Below are 24,055 nucleotides of genomic sequence, written 5' to 3' on the forward strand. Positions count from 1 at the left end.
CCCCATAATCCCTAAAGAAATGAAAGCAGTCATTAAAAGTCTCCCAACCCCCAAAAGACCAGGGCCAGATAATTTTAGGGCAGATTCTAATATTCTAATATTCCTCAAACTGTTCCACAAAACAGGAACAGAAAGAATACTGCCAAACTCATTCTAAGAAGCAATAGTCATCCTGATACATAAATCACACAAAGACTCAACAAAGAAAAAAAAAAAACTTCAGACCAAATTTTATGAACATAGATGTAAATATACTCAATAAAATATTCACAAGCCTAATCCAGAAACATGTCAATTATATCTCCATCAAGATCAAGCAGGCTTCATCCCAGGGATTCAGGAATGATTCAATATATGAAAACCCACCAATGTAAATAAGATGAAAAAAAATAATCATATGATTAATTCATTAGACACCGAAAACAAGGTCTGATAAAATACAATAGCCCTCCATGTTAAAAGTATAATAGAAATCAGGAATATATTGCATATACATAAACATAACTGAAACAATATGCAGCAAGCCAATAGCTAACATTAAACTAAATGGAGAGAACAATTAAAGCATCTCTACTAAAATAAGGGACAAGATAAGGCTGCCTACTCTCTCCCTATATATTTAACAACTTCTAAACAGAGTGAAGAGACAACTAAAGAAGGCTGAGGAGATGAGAATTGGAAAAAAAGAAGTCAAGGTATCTCTATTTGCAGAAGATTTTACATATATATATATATATATATATATATATATATATATATATATGCATGCCACTACAAAAATTCTCCCAGGCAACTCCTACAACTGATAAACACCTTCAACAAAGTAGATTGATAAAAAATTAACTCAAAGAGATCAGTAGTCCTCCTTTAAACTGAAAAAGAAATTAGAGTTTTCAATTAGCAATAATCGTGCCTCGGATAAACCTCATTGGCTATGATACTGCCACTGCACAAAGCTTAAAAAGAAATTAGAAAACAACATGTTTACAATAGCCACAAATAATGTAAAATATCTCAGTGGAAATCTAAACAAGTTAAATGTCCATATGACAAGAACTTCAAGTCCCTAAAGAAATAATTTGAAAAAGATATCACAAGATATAACCTTCCATGCTTTTAGATACATAGGATTAATATAGTGAAAATGGCCATCTTAGGAAAAACATACAGATTCAATGTAATCTCCTTCGAAATTGCAACATAATTTTTATAGATCTTGAAATACCAATTCTCAGTTTCATTTAGAAAAACAAATATCTCAGGATAGGCAAAATTTTCCTGAACAATAAAAGAACTTCGGTATGAATTATTATCCCTGACCTCAAACTCTACAACAGAGCAATATTAATAAAACCTGCATAGTATTAGTACAGAGAAAGACAGATCAATCAATGGGATAGAATAGAAGACCCAGAAATATATCCACACCTATGGACACTTGAATTTTGATAAAGAAGCCAAAGAGATACAAGAGAAAAATGAAAGCATCTTCATCAAATGGTGTTGGACTAACTTATACATATAGAAGTTGAAAATTGATCAATTCTTATGAGTCTGCACAAAGCTTAAGTCCACATGGATCAATGACCTCAGTATAAAACCGGATACACTAAATCTTATAGAAAAGAAAGCGGGAAATTCCCTTGAACAAATTGGTTCAGCACACAAATTCCTGAACAGAACACCAATGTTCAGGCTCTCAGAACAACAATTGATAAATGGGAGCTCATGAAACTGAAAAGCTTTGCAAGGCATAGAATACTGTCAATAGGACAAATCAGCAGCTCAGAAAGTGATAGAGGATCTTCCCTAGCCCTATGTCTGAGAGAGGGCTAATGTCTGAAATTTATAAACAATTCAAGAAGGCAAAAACTGACAACCCAAACAACCCTATTGAAAATTGAGAACAGAACTAAACAGAGAATTTTCAACACAGGAATCTCAAATTGATGAAAGCACTTCTAAAAATTTTCAAAGTCCTTAGCCATCATAGAAATGTAAATCAACAAAGACACGTGCTCCACTATATTCATAGCAGCCTTATTTAAAATAGCAAGAAGATGGAAAGAACCCAGATGCCCTTCAACAGAGGAATGGATACAGAAAATGTGCTACATGTACACAATGGAATATTACTCAGCTATCAAAAACAATGACTTTATGAAATTCATAGGCAAATGGATGGAACTGGAAAATATCATCCTGAGTGAGGTAACCCAATCACAGAAAAACACACACAATATACACTCATTGATAAGTGGCTATTAGCCCAAATGCTTGAATTACGCTAGATGCACAGAACACATGAAACTCAAGAAGGATGACCAAAATGCGAATGCTTCACTCCTTCTTTAAAAGGGGAACAAGAATACCCTTGGGAGGGAATAGGTAGGCAAAGATTAGAACAGAGGCAGAATGAACACCCATTCAGAGCCTGCCCCACATGTGGCCCATACATATTCAGCCACCTAATTAAATAAGATGGATGAAGCAAAGAAGTGCAGGCCGACAGGAACCAGATGTAGATCTCTCCTGAGAGACACACCCAGAATACAGCAAATACATAGGCGAATGCCAGCAGCAAACCACTGAACTGAGAACGGGACCCCCATTGAAGGAATCAGAAAAAGGACTGGAAGAGCTTGAAGGGGCTCGAGACCTCATATGCACAACAATGTCAAGCAACTACAGCTTCCAGGGACTAAGCTACTACCCAAAGACTATACGTGGACTGACCCTGGGTTCCAACCTCATAGGTAGCAATGAATAGCCTAGTAAGAGCACCAGTGGAAGGAGAAGCCCTTGGTCCTGCCGAGACTGATGTTCACCTAGTGAACGTGATTGTTGGGGGGAGGGCAGTAATGGGGGAGGGGAACACCCACATAGAAGGGGAGGGGCAGGGGTTAGGGGGATTTTGGCCAGGAAACCGGGAAGGGGAATAACAATAGAAATGTAAATAAGAAATACTCAAGTTAATAAAAATTAAAAGAAATCAAAAAATGTAAATCAAAACAACTATGAGGTTCTATCATCTACCCATCAGAATGGCTAAGATAAAGAACTCAAGAGATAGCACATGCTAGGAAGAATGTGGACCAAGGACTATACTCCTCCATTGCTGGTGATAGTGAAAACTTATATAACCACTTTGGCAATCAATTTGGTGCTTTCTCAGAAAATTGGGAATAGTTCTACCTCAAGACCCAGCTATACTGCTCCTGGAAATATGCTCAAACTATTCTCCAACATCTCACAGAGACCCTTATTCAACTATGTTAATAACAATTTTATTCATAATAGCCAGAAACCATAAAAAACCTAGACGTCTCTCAACTGGAAAATTGATGTAAAAAAGTATGGGGCATCGATACCATGGAATAGCATTCAGTTACTAAAATCCAGGACATCATGAATTTTCAGACAAATGCATGGAACTTGAGAATATTATCCTGAGTAAGTTAACACAGTCCTAAAAGCACACCCAGAATACATGTTACTTATTCACTTGTAAGTAGATATCAGCCATAAAATACAGGTACTATGTTAAACTCCACAGACCCCAAAAAAAAGCTAAACAAAAATAAAGGTCACCATGAGGAAGCTTGAATTTCACATAGAAGGGGGAAATACAGTAGTTATAAAAGGCGAATGGAGCGTGGGAATTGGGAGGGAGGGAGAGAGGGTGGATGGTGAGAGGAATGGGGCATTCAGGTTCAGGTATAGGGACGGACAGTGATAGCTAGATGGTCTTGAAATTGAATGGAAATCTGCAATGGACAGTGGAAAGAAGGTAGGGGAAGTACATCTCCAGAATGATATAGAGACCTGGGATAAGGGAGAGACCCAAGAATCAATGGGAGTGACCTTAGCTATGAGTCATTACATTGGGGGTATGGAACCTGAAGAGGCCACATCCTGTAGTCATTCAGGAACTTCATTGGAGCCATAGAGACACCAACCTATCCACAAAACTTTCAAGCACAAATTTCTTGTCTAAAAGTAATGTAGACACAGGTAAGGGAGCAAAGACTGAGAAAATGAACAACCAACAGCCAGTCCACCTTGAGACCCATCCAATGTGTAAGCACCAAACCCTAACATCATTACTGGTTCTCTGTTATGTTTGCAGACATGAGCATCTTGTCCTCAGAGATGTTTCACCAAGCAGCTGACTCAGGTAGATACAGATACCCATGGCTAAACAATGGATGCAGCATGTATAATCTTACCGAAGAAAAAGAGGAAGGATTGTGGGTGCAGAAGGTCTCAGGAACTCCACAGGAATATCAACAGTCAACTAACCTGAATTCTTAGGACTTTAAGAGTCTGAACCACCAACCAAAGAACATACTTAGGCCTCCCTACTTATATATAGCAGATGTGCAGCTTGACTTCCATGTCCATCTTGAACAACTAGAATGGAATCTGTCTCTAAAGCTGCTGCCTATATATGGGACATGTTCTACTACTTGGGCTGCCTTGTCTAGACTCAGCAAGAGAAGAAGCACCTAGCCTTGCAGAGAATTAGAGTGTCTCTCTCTCTGTGTGTGTGTGTGTGTGTGTGTGTGTGTGTGTGTGTGTGTGTGTGTGTTAGAGAATACCCAGGACCCTTCCTGCTCAGTGGAGAAGAGAAGGTGGCATGGGGGGAAGTATTGTGGGAAAGTGTGACCAGGTTGGTGTCAGTGAGCAGGATGTAAAGTGAATAGTTAAAAAATTAAAATTAAACAAAATCAATGCTATATAAAGTTATCAATTAAAAACAACTATAATAGACTGATGAAATGATTTAAGATTTTTCTGTAAATGAATGTTCTTAAACATTCTGTAGGTAAGTGAATGTTCTAAACTATGGGTTTACCAGCCTGTCAACTGTGTGTCAGGTGACTGAAACCTGATCAAATCAGTGAGCATTTACCAACCTGCTCTCTAGCCATAGTGAATGAAAAAATCCAGGAAGCACTGGTCTGGGCTGACAAGAGCTATGACATCCCTGGGCATGATAAACATTTGGTTACTGTTCAAGGCCACTATATTTGTGATAATTCGTACTATTCTTAGTGGTGCCACATCATTATTACAATGTCTCCTACAATTGAAGGTAAAGGAACCTTAAAACTAATTCAAAGTCACATTGAACATGTTGAAATTTAAGACTGCTATCTTGTTGATATTTAAACTTAAAAATCTAACACCCAGCATTATAGGGATTGATTTTTGTTGAATATTTTGGAGTAGTATTTAAGTCAGCAAAGATTGACTCACATCACTAAGCATTAATATAAGAACCTTGTTTGTGTTCACTTACCCTCAATCCAAATATTAATATAATTACATAAAAACCCAAGAAGCAGGAAGGGCACTCAAACTTCTGAGGGTTTTCAGATCTCTTGCAAGCAGTGTCTGTAGAAGAACTCAACCTGGACCATAATGATCTTCTTTGTGAACTGTGCTGCCAATGATTAATTTTTAATAATTAATTCTCTTTATTTTCCCCTCAAGTCTAAGAGTGGATAATTTCCTTGCTAATTCTTTTCCCTAATGATCACTAAACTTTCAATGAATTCTTAGCTATAGTCTTAAGTAGGAAAGGATTCATAGTTATATAGAAAATATAAATTTAGAGAACTAATGAGGTTATAAAAATTGAGTAAGATTTTCACCAAGAGAAAAATAAAAATTGATTTTGAAAAGTATTTTCTTCTCTCTTGATTCACTCACAAAGTGTACAATATAAAAAGGCAAGAATTTATAAAAAAGAAGTAATCTAATTACTAATAGTGTTTTCCTGAATCTCAAGCATCAGAAAATGTGATAAAGGCTGTGATTTGACTACAATAAAATAAAAATATTATCCCTTGTCATATTTATTACCAAACAATATTTGTTAATATACCATTTATAAAATAAATCTGATCATCTGTAAAGATATTTTTATGGGATTTTTTATTTACATTTCAAATGTTATTCTCTTTCCTGGTTTCCCAGATATAAGAACCCTATCCCATCCCTCTTCTCTTCTTCTATAAGGGTATTCTACTCTGCATCCTCCCCCACTCCCGACCCCCCCCAACATTCCCCTACACTGGGGGTACAACCTTGGCAGGTTCAAGGGCTTCTCCTTCCATTGGTACCAACAAGGTTATTCTCTGCTACATATGCAGTTGGAGCCATGGGTCAGTCCATGTATATATAGTCTTGGGTAGTGGTTTAGTCCCTGAGAGCTCTAGTTGGTTGACATTGTTGTTTTTATGGGGTTGTAAGCCCTTCAGTTCTTTTGATCCTTTCTTTAATACCTCCAACTGGGGTCTTGTTCTCAGTTCAGTAGTTTGCTGTTAGCAATCACCTCTGTATTTGACATGCTCTGGCTGTGTCTCTCAGGAGACATCTACATCCAGTTTCTGTCAGCCTGCACTTCTTAGCTTCATCAATCTTATCTAGTTTTGGTGGCTGTAATACACACACACACACACACACACACACACACACACACACACACACACACACAATTACACATGTGGGGCACATGTGCGGCAAACTTTTAATGGCCATTCCTTCAGTCTTTGCTCCAAACTTTGCCTCCATATTCCCTCCTATGGATATTTTTTCCCCGTTTTAAGAAGGAGTGAAAGTATCTGCATTTTGGACATCCTTCTTCTTGAGCTTCATGAAGTCTGTGGATTGTATCTTGGGTAATTTGAGCATTTGGGCTAATATCCACTTATCAGTGAATGCATACTATGTATGTTTTTCTGTGATTGGGTTACCTAGGAATTTCATGAAGTCATTATTTTTGATAGCTGAGAAGTATTCCACTGTGTAGATGTGCCACACTTACTATAATTATTCCTCTGTTGAAGGGCATCTGGGTTAAGTTATTTTTCAAAATACAAATTATATGTAACACATGCGTTTATGGTATGGTTTTAAAAGTATTTGAACCACAAAAGCAGTAAAGAATTAGTGTAGGAACTGGCTGCATAAAACAAATTTCAGATTATTTCAATGTAAGAATCTTCCATTTTCAATAATTTTAGAAATAGATATTCATTGTGAACTGCTATAAATACATTAAAATGGAACAATTATATTTATGAAATAGTTTATATTAATATGAATTCAGTAGTGAATTTTATCATGAATCTATGAATCTTAAGCTTCTAGATAATAGACATACATGAGTTACTTTTACTGAAATGGAACTGATTTTGTGATTCTAAATTTGTTTTCAGTTTCTTAAATAAGAGATTTACTACTGTATGAGCTTCAAACATGAAAAGTCTTCACTTGTCTTTATTTTATAGCAAATTATCCATACCTACAAAATGTATATCTCCAAGAATCTACTCATAAAGAACTGAGCAATTACTGATTGAACCATTACTGCCTCTTGAGGTACCATGGAATTTGATAGTATATATATATGTATATATATATATGTATATATACATATATATATACATATATATATATATACATTGAGTTAAAAATTCTAAACACTAGTAGCTTTTCACCTATTTCTACTTAAAATCAAATTACATTTTTTAATCCCAAATCATAATTCTAGTATGTATCAACTTCTAGATCTGTTTACATTTTGGTGGACCACCTACTGTGACCTCAAATGATAAATACAACAATGAAATTATGCAGAACATTTACACATAACTCTATAACTGCAAAGTCATTTGCAAATTAAATGGTTCCAGAGAAACTGTTCAGCATATAAAAATACTCTCTGCTATACAGCTTTTCTGAGAACCTAATTAATCTGTATAGCTCTTCTACATACAAGCATTGAGAATATGATTTATTTTGTCACAGAAATTATGGTTTCCCCTTGAAAAATATACCCAGAATCAGAACTTGCTGAGAAAAACTTTCTGGGCTTATATAACTTCCAGTCCCAAATTTAGTTACACTTTCTTACTAGTCGTGAAATTTCTAATATTAACTGTAGAGAAGTTGATGATTACATACAGTCTTGTGAATATATGTTGTCAAGACCTGTTTATTTGTTAAGACTGGTATGTTCTCATTAAGAATGTGTGGTCCTTAGCCTAGTTTGGAATATTTTAACAGTTTCCAATTCATTGTCAGTAAAAGTCTGACTTTGGTGTGTGGATGCCATATACAAAAAAAAAAAGAAAAAAAAAAAACCAACCTTTATTCTTATGAGATCAACATTCATTTGGTATTCTCTTTCATCTCTCCCACCGCACTCTTTCACATGGCTTGCTGCTGGTTAGGCTCTCAAACTTCAGAGTTGAATGGATGTCTGGAAAAATCATTTTTTTAATCTACATAATATCACTAAGGCTGTGTCTATGATCTTATGAATCTCAAACTTTATATAAGTTCTAAGGAAATTATTAAAAAGTATAAATGTTGTATGTTCATATAATCTTATCCTCAACTTCAAGATGTATTTCTTCAGTTTAAGTGAACTATAAAACTACACCTTGAAATGCATTTAATTCAATTCATTCTACTAAAGGAAATGTAGGTGTGAATGAATAAATATTGAGGTTTCATTATTAATTTTCAAAAAAATATTATTATTTGTTGGGTATTTTCTAAAAAGCTTAAAATTACTGTTGGTTTCATGGAACTTTAATAGCAGAGTAAAAGACAGAAAGCAAAATTAACAGAGAAAGTGTTTTAAATAATAGGAAAGTGTGATAGGACGGAAAAGACCAAAAGTCACAAAATCAAATGTTCAATTTAGGAAGACATTCCTGAGAATAAAGCTAAATAAAAAATAAGCAAACAAATGCATATTGGGAATAAGAAAAGGAATTTAAGCTGAATGGCATAGGAAGTAGTTGGTTTATGAGTGAGAGCACTATAGTCTCTTGAGAAAAAAATAAGATCAGTCATAGAGATACAAGATATGATGAGATAAAGGGAAGTTGACTAATGATTCCTCAGTGATTCAAATAAAGTCAGAATATTGTAAAAACATTTAAATCTCTGTTTATGAATAAAGATCCGTTCTGTTCCCAAGAGAGATTTTTTCAAATATGGACAACTTCTAGAGACAAAGAGTGGCCTAACATTCCAACTATTTCTGAATTCAGGTTCCTTAATAATGAGTATATTTTATGTAAGATCCAATGACCTTTATGAAATATATGTGTTCTGAAGACAAATACTTTAAGCCTTACCATTTTAGCTCCTCAACAAACTCCCTTATAGTCTTAGCTACTTACGTCTTTTGATCCTTGAGGCATAAAGATGGCTACCATCAGTGTCTGATCATCTTCTTTCAGTGTTGTGATATCTCAATAACTGGTATTAGTATTTTTCCCTAAGCCTGATGACTATATTTCTATGAAAATCTGTATATGATGAAATTACATTAACACTTAATTTTCTGTTATGATATAATGAATAAAACAATGAAATGATTGCCTAGCTCATGTTAGCAGGGAGCTTGCTTGCTCCATAAGCTTTTCAAGTCAAAAACTTGAATCAGGTAAATAAAAATTTTAAAAACATTAAAAATATATGACAATAGGTAGAAAGCAAGAAGTCATGTCAGTTTTTAGTGTCAAGAAAATAAGTATCAATGAAATAAAAAGTTGAATTCCTGATTTTAATGAACATATACCTGTTTTTGGTGAGGGGGCTGACTTGTGGAGTGCCTAATAAATTTGCTCTGCTTAACATATTTCCTTTATTCTTTTGTGACACCTCTTTATAAAGAGTTATGTGAAATACTAACTTGTCAGTTACTCAAGATTCTCAAGGAAGTAGTGAAAACCTGAGAATTTTAATGCTCCATTTTGAGTTATCTTTTACCTTGACATAAAATGATTTTATATAATAGATGTCTAAATTGGGAATCTGTCATTAAATGTACATATACCAATAGACCTTGTGGAGTTCAGTGAAATTTTCACATGATCTGATACAATATCTGTGTTTTACAGAGGAAAAACCAGTCATCAAGAAAGGTTAAATGGTTCATCCAATGCACTCAGTTAACTTTAGCTCATCTGACTTCAAAATTCATCCATTCACTACACTACACCAGTAGAGTTACTGTTATTAAAAATGAGAGAGTCACTCTCCATGTAGTCAAAAGAGTCATTATAAGTGATGTATTATGTAACTATAACACTTACTGGTTGGGGACCTTCATTCACACCTTATGAGTTTTCCATCATCACTTTAGTGTCAAGGTGATTGGCCAAATTAATGTGAAAACCTGCTGTTCCTCTTCCTCTCTCCTTCCACACCTCTGAAGCTTCTACCCTACTGTTAGCAGCTTGCATGTCCATTTCCCCTCTAAATTGGCTTCTCAGTTAGAAGTGACTTAGCAACTATAATACTGATACTACATGCTAAGAAACTGCCAGACTTTTCATAAGAAGGCTTTAAAAAATTTCCAACCATGGGAAATGAGTGTTTATATAATGCATGCTAAAAGAAAAGATTTTAATCACCAATACTCCACCTCATCACTACCCTATACCTCTAGTATCAAATTGTTTTCACCTAAAGACATGGGTATCTCCTGATTTTTACTGAAGATTTGTTTGGTTTTGGTTTTCTATAAAAAGAAGTGAGAAGAAAGAAAAGATGTACACCAGAAAACTCAAGCCCTACATTCCTGAAGTTTCCATGTGCATGTCAGGCATGGTAGAATTCCCTTCACTTCCCATTATCCTTCCCCTTCCCTATGCTTTTCCTTCTTTCCTTCCTTCCTTCCTTCCTTCCTTCCTTCCTTCCTTCCCTTCTTCCATTTTCCCTTTCTCTTCATTTAAAGAATAAGTTACTATCATTTGAAATAATAAGTCTCACCTTTGACAGACAAAATTATCTACTTTTTCACACCTTGTTTTCTTGAATTCTTTACATGACAAGTTGTATCTAAGCTGTATTGAAAATAAACATGAACTCTGTACAACAGATTTAAGATATCACTATCTTCTATACTGAATGGAAAATACTATTTTATTCAAAACACTACAAGAAAAAACTGTATAAAAATGATAAATTTGAAAGAAACTGATTTGTTGGGAATTTAGTATTGGGTTCAAATTTAATACATACTCACATTTTTCAGACTTATTAATATTTCACAGATATTTTCTACAATATTTTAAAAATAACATACTATTGTCTATCATAATAAATTTCAGTCTGTTAGGTCTATTCTCAGTTGTGTAGAAACAATCTCTTTCCTAACACACATATGATTCAGGTTGTCTTCTCTATAGTTTTACTAGAAATAAAAAATTTTCGTTATTAAGGTAGATATAACTTAAATAGCCTGCTCAACAGTGTTCAGTGATATATGTCCTTTTCATATAAGTGTCATACTACTCTCTAAATGCTTCATGAATATTTTTGAAAAAATAATTGAATTAGCATGTCTTTAAAATATATAATAGTATATATTGTAATTCGGTTGAGTTAAATAGTTAAAGAGAGTTTTAAAAATTGGTGAAAGGATGGATCAGTAAGTAAGACTAATGATTATTTTTCTGGAATACCAAAAGTTAATTCTCAGCAACCACAAAACAGTTAACTGCACCAGTAATTCAAGTTTCAAGAAATCTGATGAAATCTCCTAGACACTGTGGCACTGGGCATACATGTGGCAAGTAGACATATGCTCAGGCAAACATTAATATGTAAAATAGAATTTTAAAACATTTAAAAGGGTTTCAGAAATCTAAATCTGTGAGAGGTTAATATTAAAATATTAGTTATACTGAGGCGCCTAGTAATTAGCAAGCATTGAAATGCTTGAAAGAAAGATGATGAGAAATGCCAAACTGTGAAAGAGAATTGTAGCTTTAAAATAGGAAAATATACACTGGTTTCTTTGTGTCTAGAAAAGCCAAAGATATTCACAGCTATCACTTGGCCTCTTCCAACTATCACTTCTTATATCTTCCTCTTTCTGAAGTCATCTAAATAGCAGAGTCCCAAAAGATATGACAATTGTGGTCTAAGAGCTCTGCTTGTAGGAGAAAAAGAAGAACATAAAATATTAGAAAGTCAATTATGGACATATTTCACTATATTTTAGGAGAGAAAAACTTGATTTTTTTCATTTGAAAATAAAAACTATTAGAAATTAAAAAATTAAGCACAGATTTTGAGCTGAATCTTCATCACAAAGACATAGAATTCTTAATAGTTTCTTAAACTGAATCTTTCAACATATATCATAATAATATGTATAATTTTGATACTGTTTGAGCTATGCAAAGTTAATTTGACATTGAAAAAAATTAATCACATGTAACCCCATGAAAGAACAAAGAGTAAAATCTAAAATAGTCTTTTCAAATAGTTACAATAAAAGCATTTGTAAAATGAAACAGTCATTCATGTATTTTTAAAAGGTAAGAACCTGAGGGAACTTTCAAAATGTGAAAGTTTCTCTAAATCTCAGAGAAAACTTATAATAAAATGTAGGAAACCTTCCCTTTCAAGTGCTATTTAAAAGTGAAATATCCTTCTAGATCTACTTCACTACAGTATTTTACTTAATAAATAGGTAGCTCAGTATAGCAAGTAAAGAAAATGTAACAAAACTCCAAAAGTAAATTAGGACCTTGGTCCTGCTAAGACTGAACCCCCAGTGAACGTGATTGTTGGGGGGAGGGCGGCAATGGGGGGGAGAATGGGGAAGGGGACACCCATAAAGAAGGGGAGGGAGAGGGATTAGGGGAATGTTTGCCCAGAAACTGGGAAAGGAAATATCACTTGAAATGTAAATAAGAAACACTCAAGTTAATTTAAAAAAAAATAGAACTGTAAAAAAACAGAGATTGGTTGCTGCCGCCACAGAGAGCTCGTAGGCAGCACCCCGCTAGCAAACTTGAGCCTTGGGACTACAGGTAATATCAACTTTTCGGCTGCAGGAGACCTGCCTGGTGAACTCAGGACACACAGAGGCAAAATTCCTCTAGCACTTCCTGTGTTTACTGGGAGTCCCAAAACCGAGGATCCCGGCCCACAGCAGCTCTCTGCTCCCACACCCCATGGGAGAGAGACCTCACCGGTGGCCTGGTCAGGTGGGCACTCCTGAGACTGCAGAGCAGAAGAGACCACCAACACTGCCCAACACTGCCCACATCCCTGGCCCAAGAGGAAACTGTATAAGGCCTCTGGGTTCCCGTAGAGGAGGGCCCAAGAGCAGGAGGACCCCTGCCTCTGAGATACCTCCAGAACCTGAAGGGATCTACCGGATAAACAGTTCTCTGCACCCAAATCCAGTGGGAGGGAGAGCTAAAGCTTCAGAGAGGCAGACATGCCTGGGAAACCAGAAGAGACTGCACTCTGCACACATTTCTGATGCCAGAGGAAAACACCAAACTCCATCTGGAACCCTAGTGCACAGCAGCTCCCAGAAAGGGCGGCGCAGATCTTCCTGGTTGCTGCCACTGCAGAGAGCTCCTGGGCAACACCCCACAAGCAAACTTGAGCCTCGGGACCACAGGTAAGACCAACTTTTCTGCTGCAAGTGACCTGCCTGGTGAACTCCAGACACAGGCCCACAGGAACAGCTGAAGACCTGTAGAGAGGAAAAACTACATGCCCGAAAGCAGAACACTCTGTCCCCATAACTGGCTGAAAGAAAACAGAAAAACAGGTCTACAGCACTCCTGACAAACAGGCTTATAGGACAGTCTAGCCACTGTCAGAAATAGCAGAACAAAGTAGCACTAGAGATATTCTGAAGGCGAGAGGCAAGCGCAGGAACCCAAGCAACAGAAACCAAGACTACATTGCATCATCGGAGCCCAATTCTCCCACCAAACCAAACACTGAATATCCAAACAGACCAGAAAAGCAAGACCTAGATTTAAAATCATATTTGATCATGATGCTGGAGAACTTCAAGAAAGACGTGAAGAACTCCCTTAGAGAAACACAGGAAAACATTGATAAACAAGTAGAAGCCTACAGAGAGGAATCGCAAAAATCCCTGAAAGAATTCCAGGAAAACATAAATAAACAAGTAGAAGCCCATAGAGAGGAGTCACAAAAATCCTTGAAAGAATTCCAGGAAAGCACAATCAAACAGTTGAAGGAATTAAAAATGGAAATAGAAGCAATCAAGAAAGAACACATGGAAACAACCCTGGATATAGAAAACCAAAAGAAGAGACAGGAGCTGTAGATACGAGCTTCACCAACAGAATACAAGAGATGGAAGAGAGAATCTCAGGAGCAGAAGATTCCATAGAAATCATTGACTCAACTGTCAAAGATAATGTAAAGCAGAAAAAGCTACTGGTCCAAAACATACAGGAAATCCAGGACTCAATGAGAAGATCAAACCTAAGGATAATAGGTATAGAAGAGAGTGAAGACTCCCAGCTCAAAGGACCAGTAAATATCTTCAACAAAATCATAGAAGAAAACTTCCCTAACCTAAAAAAAGAGATACCCATAGGCATACAAGAAGCCTACAGAACTCCAAATAGATTGGACCAGAAAAGAAACACCTCCCGTCACATAATAGTCAAAACACCAAACACACAAAATAAAGAAAGAATATTAAAAGCAGTAAGGGAAAAAGGTCAAGTAACATATAAAGGCAGACCTATCAGAATCACACCAGACTTTTCGCCAGACACTATGAAAGCCAGAAGATCCCGGACAGATGTCATACAGACCCTAAGAGAACACAAATGCCAGCCCAGGTTACTGTATCCTGCAAAACTCTCAATTAACATAGATGGAGAAACCAAGATATTCCATGACAAAACCAAATTTACACAATATCTTTCTACAAATCCAGCGCTACAAAGAATAATAAATGGTAAAGCCCAATATAAGGAGGCAAGCTATACCCTAGAAGAAACAAGAAACTAATCGCCTTGGCAACAAAACAAAGAGAAGAAAAGCACACAAACATAACCTCATATCCAAATATGAATATAAAATGAAGCAATAATCACTATTCCTTAATATCTCTCAACATCAATGGCCTCAACTCCCCAATAAAAAGACATAGATTAACAAACTGGATATGCAACGAGGACCCTGCATTCTGCTGCCTACAGGAAACACACCTCAGAGACAAAGACAGACACTACCTCAGAGTGAAAGGCTGCAAAACAACTTTCCAAGCAAATGGTCGAAAGAAGCAAGCTGGAGTAGCCATTCTAATATCAAATAAAATCAATTTTCAACTAACATTCATCAAAAAAGATAAGGAAGGACACTTCATATTCATCAAAGGAAAAATCCACAAAGATGAACTCTCAATCTTAAATATCTATGCCCCAAATACAAGGGCACCTACATACGTAAAAGAAACCTTACTAAAGCTCAAAACACACATTGTACCTCACACAATAATAGTAGGAGATTTCAAAACCCCACTCTCATCAATGGACAGATCATGGAAACAGAAATTAAAAAGAGACATAGACAGACTAAGAGAAGTCATGAGCCAAATGGACTTAAAACATATTTATAGAACATTCTATCCTAAAACAACAGGATATACCTTCTTCTCAACTCCTCATGGTACATTTTCCAAAATTGACCATATAATTGGTCAAAAAACGGGCCTCAACGGGTACAGAAAGATAGAAATAATCCCATGCGTGCTATTGGACTACCACTGCCTAAAGCTGGTCTTCAATAACAATAAGGGAAGAATGCCCACATATACATGCTAGTTGAACAATGCTCTACTCAATGATAACCTGGTCAAGTAAGAAATAAAGAAAGAAATTAAAGACTTTTTAGAATTTAATGAAAATGAATGTACAACATACCCAAACTTGTGGGACACAATGAAAGCTGTGCTAAGAGGAAAACTCATAGCGCTGAGTGCCTGCAGAAAGAAACAGGAAAGTGCATATGTCAGCAGCTTGACAGTACACCTAAAAGCTCTAGAACAAAAAAAAGCAAATACACCCAGGAGGAGTAGAAGGCAGGAAATAATCAAACTCAGAGCTGAAATCAACCAAGTAGAAGCAAAAAGGACCATAGAAAGAATCAACAGAACCAAAGGTTGGTTCTTTGAGAAAATCAACAAGATAGATAAACCCTTAGCCAGACTAACGAGAGGACACAGAGAGTGTGTCGAAATTAACAAAATCAGAAATGAAAAGGGAGACATAACTACAGATTCAGAGGAAATTCAATAAATCATCAGATCTTACTATAAAAGCCTATATTCAACAAAACTTGAAAATCTACAGGAAATGGACAATTTCCTAGACAGATACCAGGTACCGAAGTTAAATCAGGAACAGATAAACCAGTTAAACAACCCCATAACTCCTAAGGAAATAGAAGCAGTCATTAAAGATCTCCCAACCAAAAAGAACCCAGGTCCAGACGGGTTTAGTGCAGAATTCTATCAGACCTTCATAGAAGACCTCATACCAATATTATCCAAACTATTCCACAAAATTGAAACAGATGGAACACTACCGAATTCCTTCTATGAAGCCACGATTACTCTTATACCTAAACCACACAAAGACCCAACAAAGAAAGAGAACTTCAGACCAATTTCCCTTATGAATATCGACGCAAAAATACTCAATAAAATTCTGGCAAACCGAATCCAGGAGCACATCGAAACAATCGTCCACCATGATCAAGTAGGCTTCATCCCAGGCATGCAGGGATGGTTTAATATACAGAAAACCATCAACGTGATCCATTATATAAACAAACTGAAAGAACAAAACCACATGATCATTTCATTAGATGCTGAGAAAGCATTTTTAAAATTCAACACCCCTTCATGATAAAAGTCCTGGAAAGAATAGGAATTCAAGGCCCATACCTAAACATAGTAAAAGCCATATACAGCAAACCAGTTGCTACATTATACTAAATGGAGAGAAACTTGAAGCAATCCCACTAAAATCAGGGACTAGACAAGGCTGCCCACTCTCTCCCTACTTATTCAATATAGTTCTTGAAGTTCTAGGCAGAGCAATCAGACAACAAAAGGAGGTCAAGGGGATACAGATTGGAAAAGAAGAAGTCAAAATATCACTATTTGCAGATGATATGATAGTATAATTAAGTGATCCAAAAAGTTCCACCAGAGAACTACTAAAGCTGATAAACAACTTCAGCAAAATGGCTGGGTATAAAATTAACTCAAATAAATCAGTAGCCTTCCTCTAAACAAAAGAGAAACAAGCCGAGAAAGAAATTAGGGAAACGACACCCTTCATAATAGACCCAAATAATATAAAGTACCTCGGTGTGACTTTAACCAAGCAAGTAAAAGATCTGTAAAATAAGAACTTCAAGACTCTGAAGAAAGAAATTGAAGAAGACCTCAGAAGATGGAAAGATCTCCCATGCTCATGGGTTGGCAGGATTAATATAGTAAAAATGGCCATTTTACCAAAAGTGATCTACAGATTCAATGCAATCCCCATCAAAATACCAATCCAATTCTTCAAAGAGTTAGACAGAACAATTTGCAAATTCATCTTGAATAACAAAAAACGCAGGATAGCTAAAACTATCCTCAACAATAAAAGGACTTCAGGGGGAATCACTATCCCTGGTCTCAAGCAGTATTACAGAGCAATAGTGATAAAAATTGCATGGTATTGGTACAGAGACAGACAGATAGACCAATGGAACAGAATTGAAGACCCAGAAATGAACCCACACACCTATGGGCACTTGATTTTTGACAAAGGATCCAAAACCATCCAATGGAAAAAAGATAGCATTTTCAGCAAATTGTGCTGGTTCAACTGGAGGTCAACATGTAGAAGAATGCAGATCGATCCATGCTTATCACCCTGTACTAAACTTATGTCCAAGTGGATCAAGGACCTCCACATCAAATCAGATACACTCAAACTAATAGAAGAGAAACTAGGGCAGCATCTCGAACACATGGGCACTGGAAAAAATTTCCTGAACAAAACACCAATGGCTTATGCTCTAAAATCAAGAATCGACAAATGGGATCTCATGAAACTGCAAAGCTTCTGTAAGGCAAAGGACACTGTGGTTAAGACAAAACAGCAAACAACAGATTGGGAAAAGATCTTTACCAATCCTACAACAGATAGAGGCCTTATATCCAAAATATACAAAGAACTCAAGAAGTTAGACCGCAGGGAGACAATAACCCTATTAAAAAATGGGGTCAGAGCTAAACAAACAATTCACAGCTCAGGAATGCAGAATGGCTGAGAAACACCTAAAGAAATGTTCAACATCTTTAGTCATAAGGGAAATGCAAATCAAAACAACCCTGAGATTTTACCTCACACCAGTGAGAATGGCTAAGATCAAAAACTCAGGTGACAACAAATGCTGGCGACGATGCAGAGAAAGAGGAACACTCCTCCATTGTTGGTGGGATTGCAGACTGGTACAACCATTCTGGAAATCAGTCTGGAGGTTCCTCAGAAAATTGGACATTGAACTGCCTGAGGATCCAGCTATACCTCTCTTGGGTATATACCCAAAAGATGCCCCAACATATAATAAAGACACGTGCTCCACTATGATCATCGCAGCCTTATTTATAATAGCCAGAAGCTGGAAAAAAACCCAGATGCCCTTCAACAGAGGAATGGATACAGAAAATGTGGTACATCTACACAATGGAATATTACTCAGCTATCAAAAACAATGACTTTATGAAATTCGTAGGCAAATGGTTGGAACTGGAAAATATCATCCTGAGTGAGGTAACCCAATCACAGAAAAGCACACATGGTATGCACTCATTGATAAGTGGCTATTAGCTCAAATGCTTGAATTACCCTAGATGCCTAGAACAAATGAAACTCAAGACGGATGATCAAAATGTGAATGCTTCACTCTTTCTTTAAAAGGGGAACAAGAATACCCTTGGCAGGGAATAGAGAGGCAAAGATTAAAACAGACACAGAAGGAATACCCATTCAGAGCCTGCCCCTCATGTGGCCCATACATATACAGCCATCCAATTAGACAAGATGGATGAAGCAAAGAAGTGCAGGCCGATAGGACCCAGATACAGATCTCGCCTGAGAGACACAGCCAGAATACAGCAAATACACAGGTGAATGCCAGCAGCAAACCACTGAACTGAGAATAGGACCCCCGTTGAAGGAATCAGAGAAAGAACTGGAAGAGCTTGAAGGGGCTTGAGACCCCATATGTACAACAATGCCAAGCAACCAGAGCTTCCAGGGACTAAGGCACTACCTAAAGACTATACATGGACTGACCCTGGACTCTGACCTCATAGGTAGCATTGAATACCCTAGTAAGAGCACCAGTGGAAGGGGAAGCCCTGGGTCCTGCTAAGACTGAACCCCCAGTGAACTAGATTGTTGGGGGGAGGCCGGCAATGGGGGAAGGATGGGGAGGGGAACACCCATAAAGAATGGGAGGGGCAGGGATTAGGGGGATGTTTGCTCGGAAACCGGGAAAGGGAATAACACTCGAAATGTATATAAGAAATACTCAAGTTAATAAAAAAAAAAAAGAAAAGAAAAGAAGAAGTATAAAAAAAAAACCCAGAGATTATGTTTCTGTACATAGAAGTTCCAAAACAAGAATTAAGAAACTCTTTCTTTCATATGCATGCATAAGATCACTACATTGGAAAATGAAGTAAATTTTTTTCCTAAAGTGTATTTGTGTGTGTGTGTTGGGGGGTGTGTGTGTGCGCGCGCGCGTGCACATGCACAAAAGCATATACTGCTGTGTTGTTTGGAAAGTCATCCAGCATTTTATACATGTTAGGCAAAAATATATATTTACTGCACACTACATCTTTGTTTTCTTTTTAATTTTATAAACTTTTTATTATAAAAATACTTAAAAGTAAATGAAGACAACATGCACCAAAATTAACCAGAATCAAAAGCTATAAAACTATACAGTTAAAGGAGACATTCCGAATGGAAGCTATTAAGCATTATATTAATTTTCACTTTCATTGTTAAACATATTTTTATGTAATTTTCTACTACACGATAAAAGCATGACAGCATGAGGCTTAGAAAAAAGTAGCTTTCTATGCTCTTGGATGCCTGTATCTATTACCTGCATCGAGCTGTTCCTCGTCTCATATTTAGTCTTTCTTCATCCTTTTTTTGTTCACTTTATGCTCAAACTAAATTTTAATTCCTAAAAAAAGTTTAGATGATGTCATTACAAAAGCATCATTTATTCAGAAATCAACAAAAGTAATTCCGGAATAACATATATAATAAAATATAATGGAATGCTGCTCAATACAAATACACATTGGTAGACAATTCGCAAATTATACAATGACTTCCAATGCAGGAGTACTGGATCAACAAGGGTGAAAATCATCATTTAGCACTTGACTAAAGGAACAATGATACATGAGTAAAGAGATATGTTAAATCTGTGCTGTGTGAGCATGAAAATCCGAACACTATGTTTTATTCAGCACATAAATCCCTAGGTAAGGCATGTAGCTGCAGTGATGAGTGGATAGAGACTGGTGAGCTACAGGAAGTGAAGATCCTGACAGCTCTTCTAGCTCAAATGGGAAGCTTATGGTTTAGCAGAAGACATTATCACATGAGACTAAAGAGGCAAGCAATAGCAGAAGTTACCTAGTGACCTCCATAGACACATGTATGCATTTATATACAAGAGCAAGTACATGTATACATGCAAATACATATGCACATACAAATATATAAAACACATTTTGCCTTAATAGAAAAATCATGTTACAGCCAAAATAAAATATCATTCTAAAATATATTAAGAATTTTTATGAGACTGTACGTCTATGAAAACATACTGATTCAATGTTTCTACTTTCTTTTTTAAAATATTGTATGTATTTTCTCATAATTTACTTAATGCACTTTACTCCTTACCATCACTTGCTATTATCCTTTCATTCTTCTCCTACAGATGGAAAATACCAGTTTTTTAAGTGCTGCTCCTTTAATTGTCTTAATTTTTTGACATGATTTTAGTTACATATATGTGTACATATGTGCCTATATATGTGTTTGTATGTATGTATATATGCCTATATATGCATATGTGTATATGTAAATGTGTATTTATGTATGTACAAATGTATGTGTATATGTATATATGAATATATATGTGTGTGTCTATATATGTGCATATATGTATATATGTGTATATGATACATATATATATACATATACACATACATATAAACATATACATATACATTACTTGCTGAGATCATTTAGTTTTGGTCACATGTACATGTATCCAGGGTTTACAACTTTGGGAATAGACAATCTGTGTGGAATTATGGAGGCATAAAGTAAACTGATTTTTCTCTGATTTTAGTCATCTGTGTCATTTCATCTAGGAATAATACCTGGTGGACATCCTCCCTGTCCATAATGGTATGTCAACTGGTATTGTCATCATGCTGTTCTTATACAGGCAACCTACTGTTGAAGTATCATGGGTATTATCTCCCTGTTGTGTCTAGGAAACACTATCTCACAACAGAAGTCCTGGACCTGTGGCGTTTACTATCTTTCCACTCCTCTTTGCTATGATTTTCCCATGAGTCTTTTTTTTATCTACCTTTTTCCTCCATCTTTATTAAATTGGGTATTTCTTATTTTCATTTCAATTGTTATTACCTTTCCCGGTTTCCAGACCAACATCCCCTAACTTCTTAGATGTAGGAATGGCTCACAGTAATGGTCTGTTCAAGTGGTAAGAGGTTATTCCCTTGAGCGAATGGATCTTAACAGCAGTCACAATGACTGAAGAATATGTCTTCCTCTCTAACAGAAACTCTTCACTTCTAATAGCTTTATAAAAGACATCAAGAGCCTCCCAGCCAACCATAGTGCAATGCTTGAGCAGATAACCACCCCTGCTGTGAGTTCAATAGTGCAACCTGAATTGCTTATTCAGAAGTATAGGTATCTTAGTTTTCCTTCCAATTTTTGCTGTCTTCTCTTTCATAAACTTTTTAAAATTTGGAAGTGTTGTTTAGATGTCCATATGGCTTCACTTATTCCCACCAATTTGAACAGCTCTCTTTCTCCACATTAACCACCAAACACCAAACACATGAAGAAAAGTTATCTAACCATGGCTGAGAGGAATACGGATCCTTGGGTATAATTACAAATATTTGAAGTGCGTTTAATGGCACATCCATTTAGTGAACAATAGTATGAGTTTCCTAGTCATAGGGTTTTGATGAGGTTTACAGTATAATGAATGGATGATTCCAATTTAGAATTGGACTCAAAAACAAGAAGGCAGTTGGCTACCCATCAACATCACCAAAGGGTGTGTCTTCCCTGGGAACTTAGTGCTGTAGCTTAGGAGGCTTAGCCTATGTCTTTCATTCTCCAGTAGGATATCAATGAATGCAATGAAAAAGAATTATATCCTGATATAAGCCTTACTCTCAAATGCCTCTGTCATCATCAGAGGAAGACTCTGATAGCCTCCTGCACAGTTCACGTAGACCAGACTTGCTGTTATGCAGCCGTATAAAGCAATGAGAGTCTACAGACGCAAATTTATATGGCTAATGCAATAAACAACTGAGTTGGCTGAAAAAGTTTTAGCAAGATAATTTTAAGACTTCTTACAAATTAATTGGTTACATATTTTGGAGAGCTGTTAGCACCTATTTAAAAGAAAAGTAACCATATACTCCAAAACCCTAAAAGTACAAATGCTGATTAAATATTCTGGGTAATGGGACATTTGAAAGAATGAAAGTGATTGTTTATTAAACTCTGGAAACATTTTAAGTAGATGAATAGATACACTATCATACAAGAGGAGACATCGTCTGTGATATGACCATGGGAGGAAAAATATTAATATTTGGAAATAAATCTAGCTTTGAAAGTCAAATTGTTCATCCCACAAACATAGTGCTCAGTAAGAATGGAGTTTCTAAAGGCACATATTTTAAGTCCACTTTATGAACACAAAGGAAAGTAAACAAAATTATAATGCTTCAGGATATACACATAAAACAGAAAATATGAAGCCATTAACTTAGCTTTTACTTAGCAAATGTTTCACCCTGAGAATCTCGTGTGCCAAACTTTCTTTATGGTACACTCTTGTTTCTACCCCCATTTGACACAAAAGTAAAAAGTTCAGAGTCTAGGCTGTACTTAAAATACAGTACCTGGAACTCCCTATTTGTACAAAGGGAAATTGATGATAAACCCACACTTTCTTGGATCTTCATGCATTATTTGACTGATGTTTCTGTTTCTTTGAACACTTATTTATAAATCTCCTGGAATTTCCCTGTGAAAAGACATATTTTTCTGAATAATTTCTTAATAACTCAGAGGTGATTTTTATCTTTCCTAGTATTTCAGAGACTATATTTCCTGTAAAATAAAAATCTTAAGTCAGGTAGAAACTGCTTTGGTCTTTCTTTCAAATTTGACATGAGAATTTACCTAGAAAAAACTACATTCAGCTAAAAATGTACAAAAATATACTTTCTTCTCTGATGTCTGAGACACCGAATAAACTTGGCTGAGTGACTCAATTTTTCATAAGTAGACACTATTTTCTGAATTATTTTGAAACTATAATTTGCAGTGAGGAAAGTGCCTTTTGTTTTTTGTGCAGAAGGCACCACAAGGTTTTCTCTGCACTGTCTCATGTCTCTGTAGGAAATTGCCTCATTAACTTCTGTGACATTCCAAGAGCTATTGTATCACCTCATGTTGCTGGAGAATACATCCAATAGCCATTCTATTGCTTCACTTTGCATCCTCAGTGACTCCTGAAAGGGAATTTGTCCCTTTGAAATTGCAACATCCTTTTATTTTTCATGTTTAGTAATATAAAACCCTTTGAAAAACCTGGAAGGTTTTATAAACCATGATAATTTGTAACAAACAAAAACATAAAAGAAAAATGTGCCGCACTGAGTAAATCCACAAGAGATAGGAGTTTCACATCTCGTTTAGACTCTGGCAGCAAAGTAAGAGCAGCACAGTATCAACAAAGGAAGAATAAAAGCAGGGAAAAAGCTGTACAGACGGCTCTGAACATGAAATAAAGGCAGGCAGATAAAGAAAGGCAAACAAAAAAAAAAAAA

The 24,055-nt window shown here is 36.1% G+C and overlaps 1 non-coding gene across 1 annotated transcript; it reads right to left on the bottom strand.

Moving 5' to 3' along the window:
• Positions 1-817: 817 nt before the first annotated feature.
• LOC120096855 (U4 spliceosomal RNA) lies at positions 818-958 on the bottom strand. The gene has a single exon (XR_005493669.2). It is a non-coding gene; the product is annotated as a U4 spliceosomal RNA (small nuclear RNA).
• Between the last annotated feature and the right edge of the window lie 23,097 nt (positions 959-24,055).

Source organism: Rattus norvegicus, chromosome 14, assembly GCF_036323735.1.
Source record: "Rattus norvegicus strain BN/NHsdMcwi chromosome 14, GRCr8, whole genome shotgun sequence".
Classification (NCBI taxonomy): domain Eukaryota; kingdom Metazoa; phylum Chordata; class Mammalia; order Rodentia; family Muridae; genus Rattus; species Rattus norvegicus.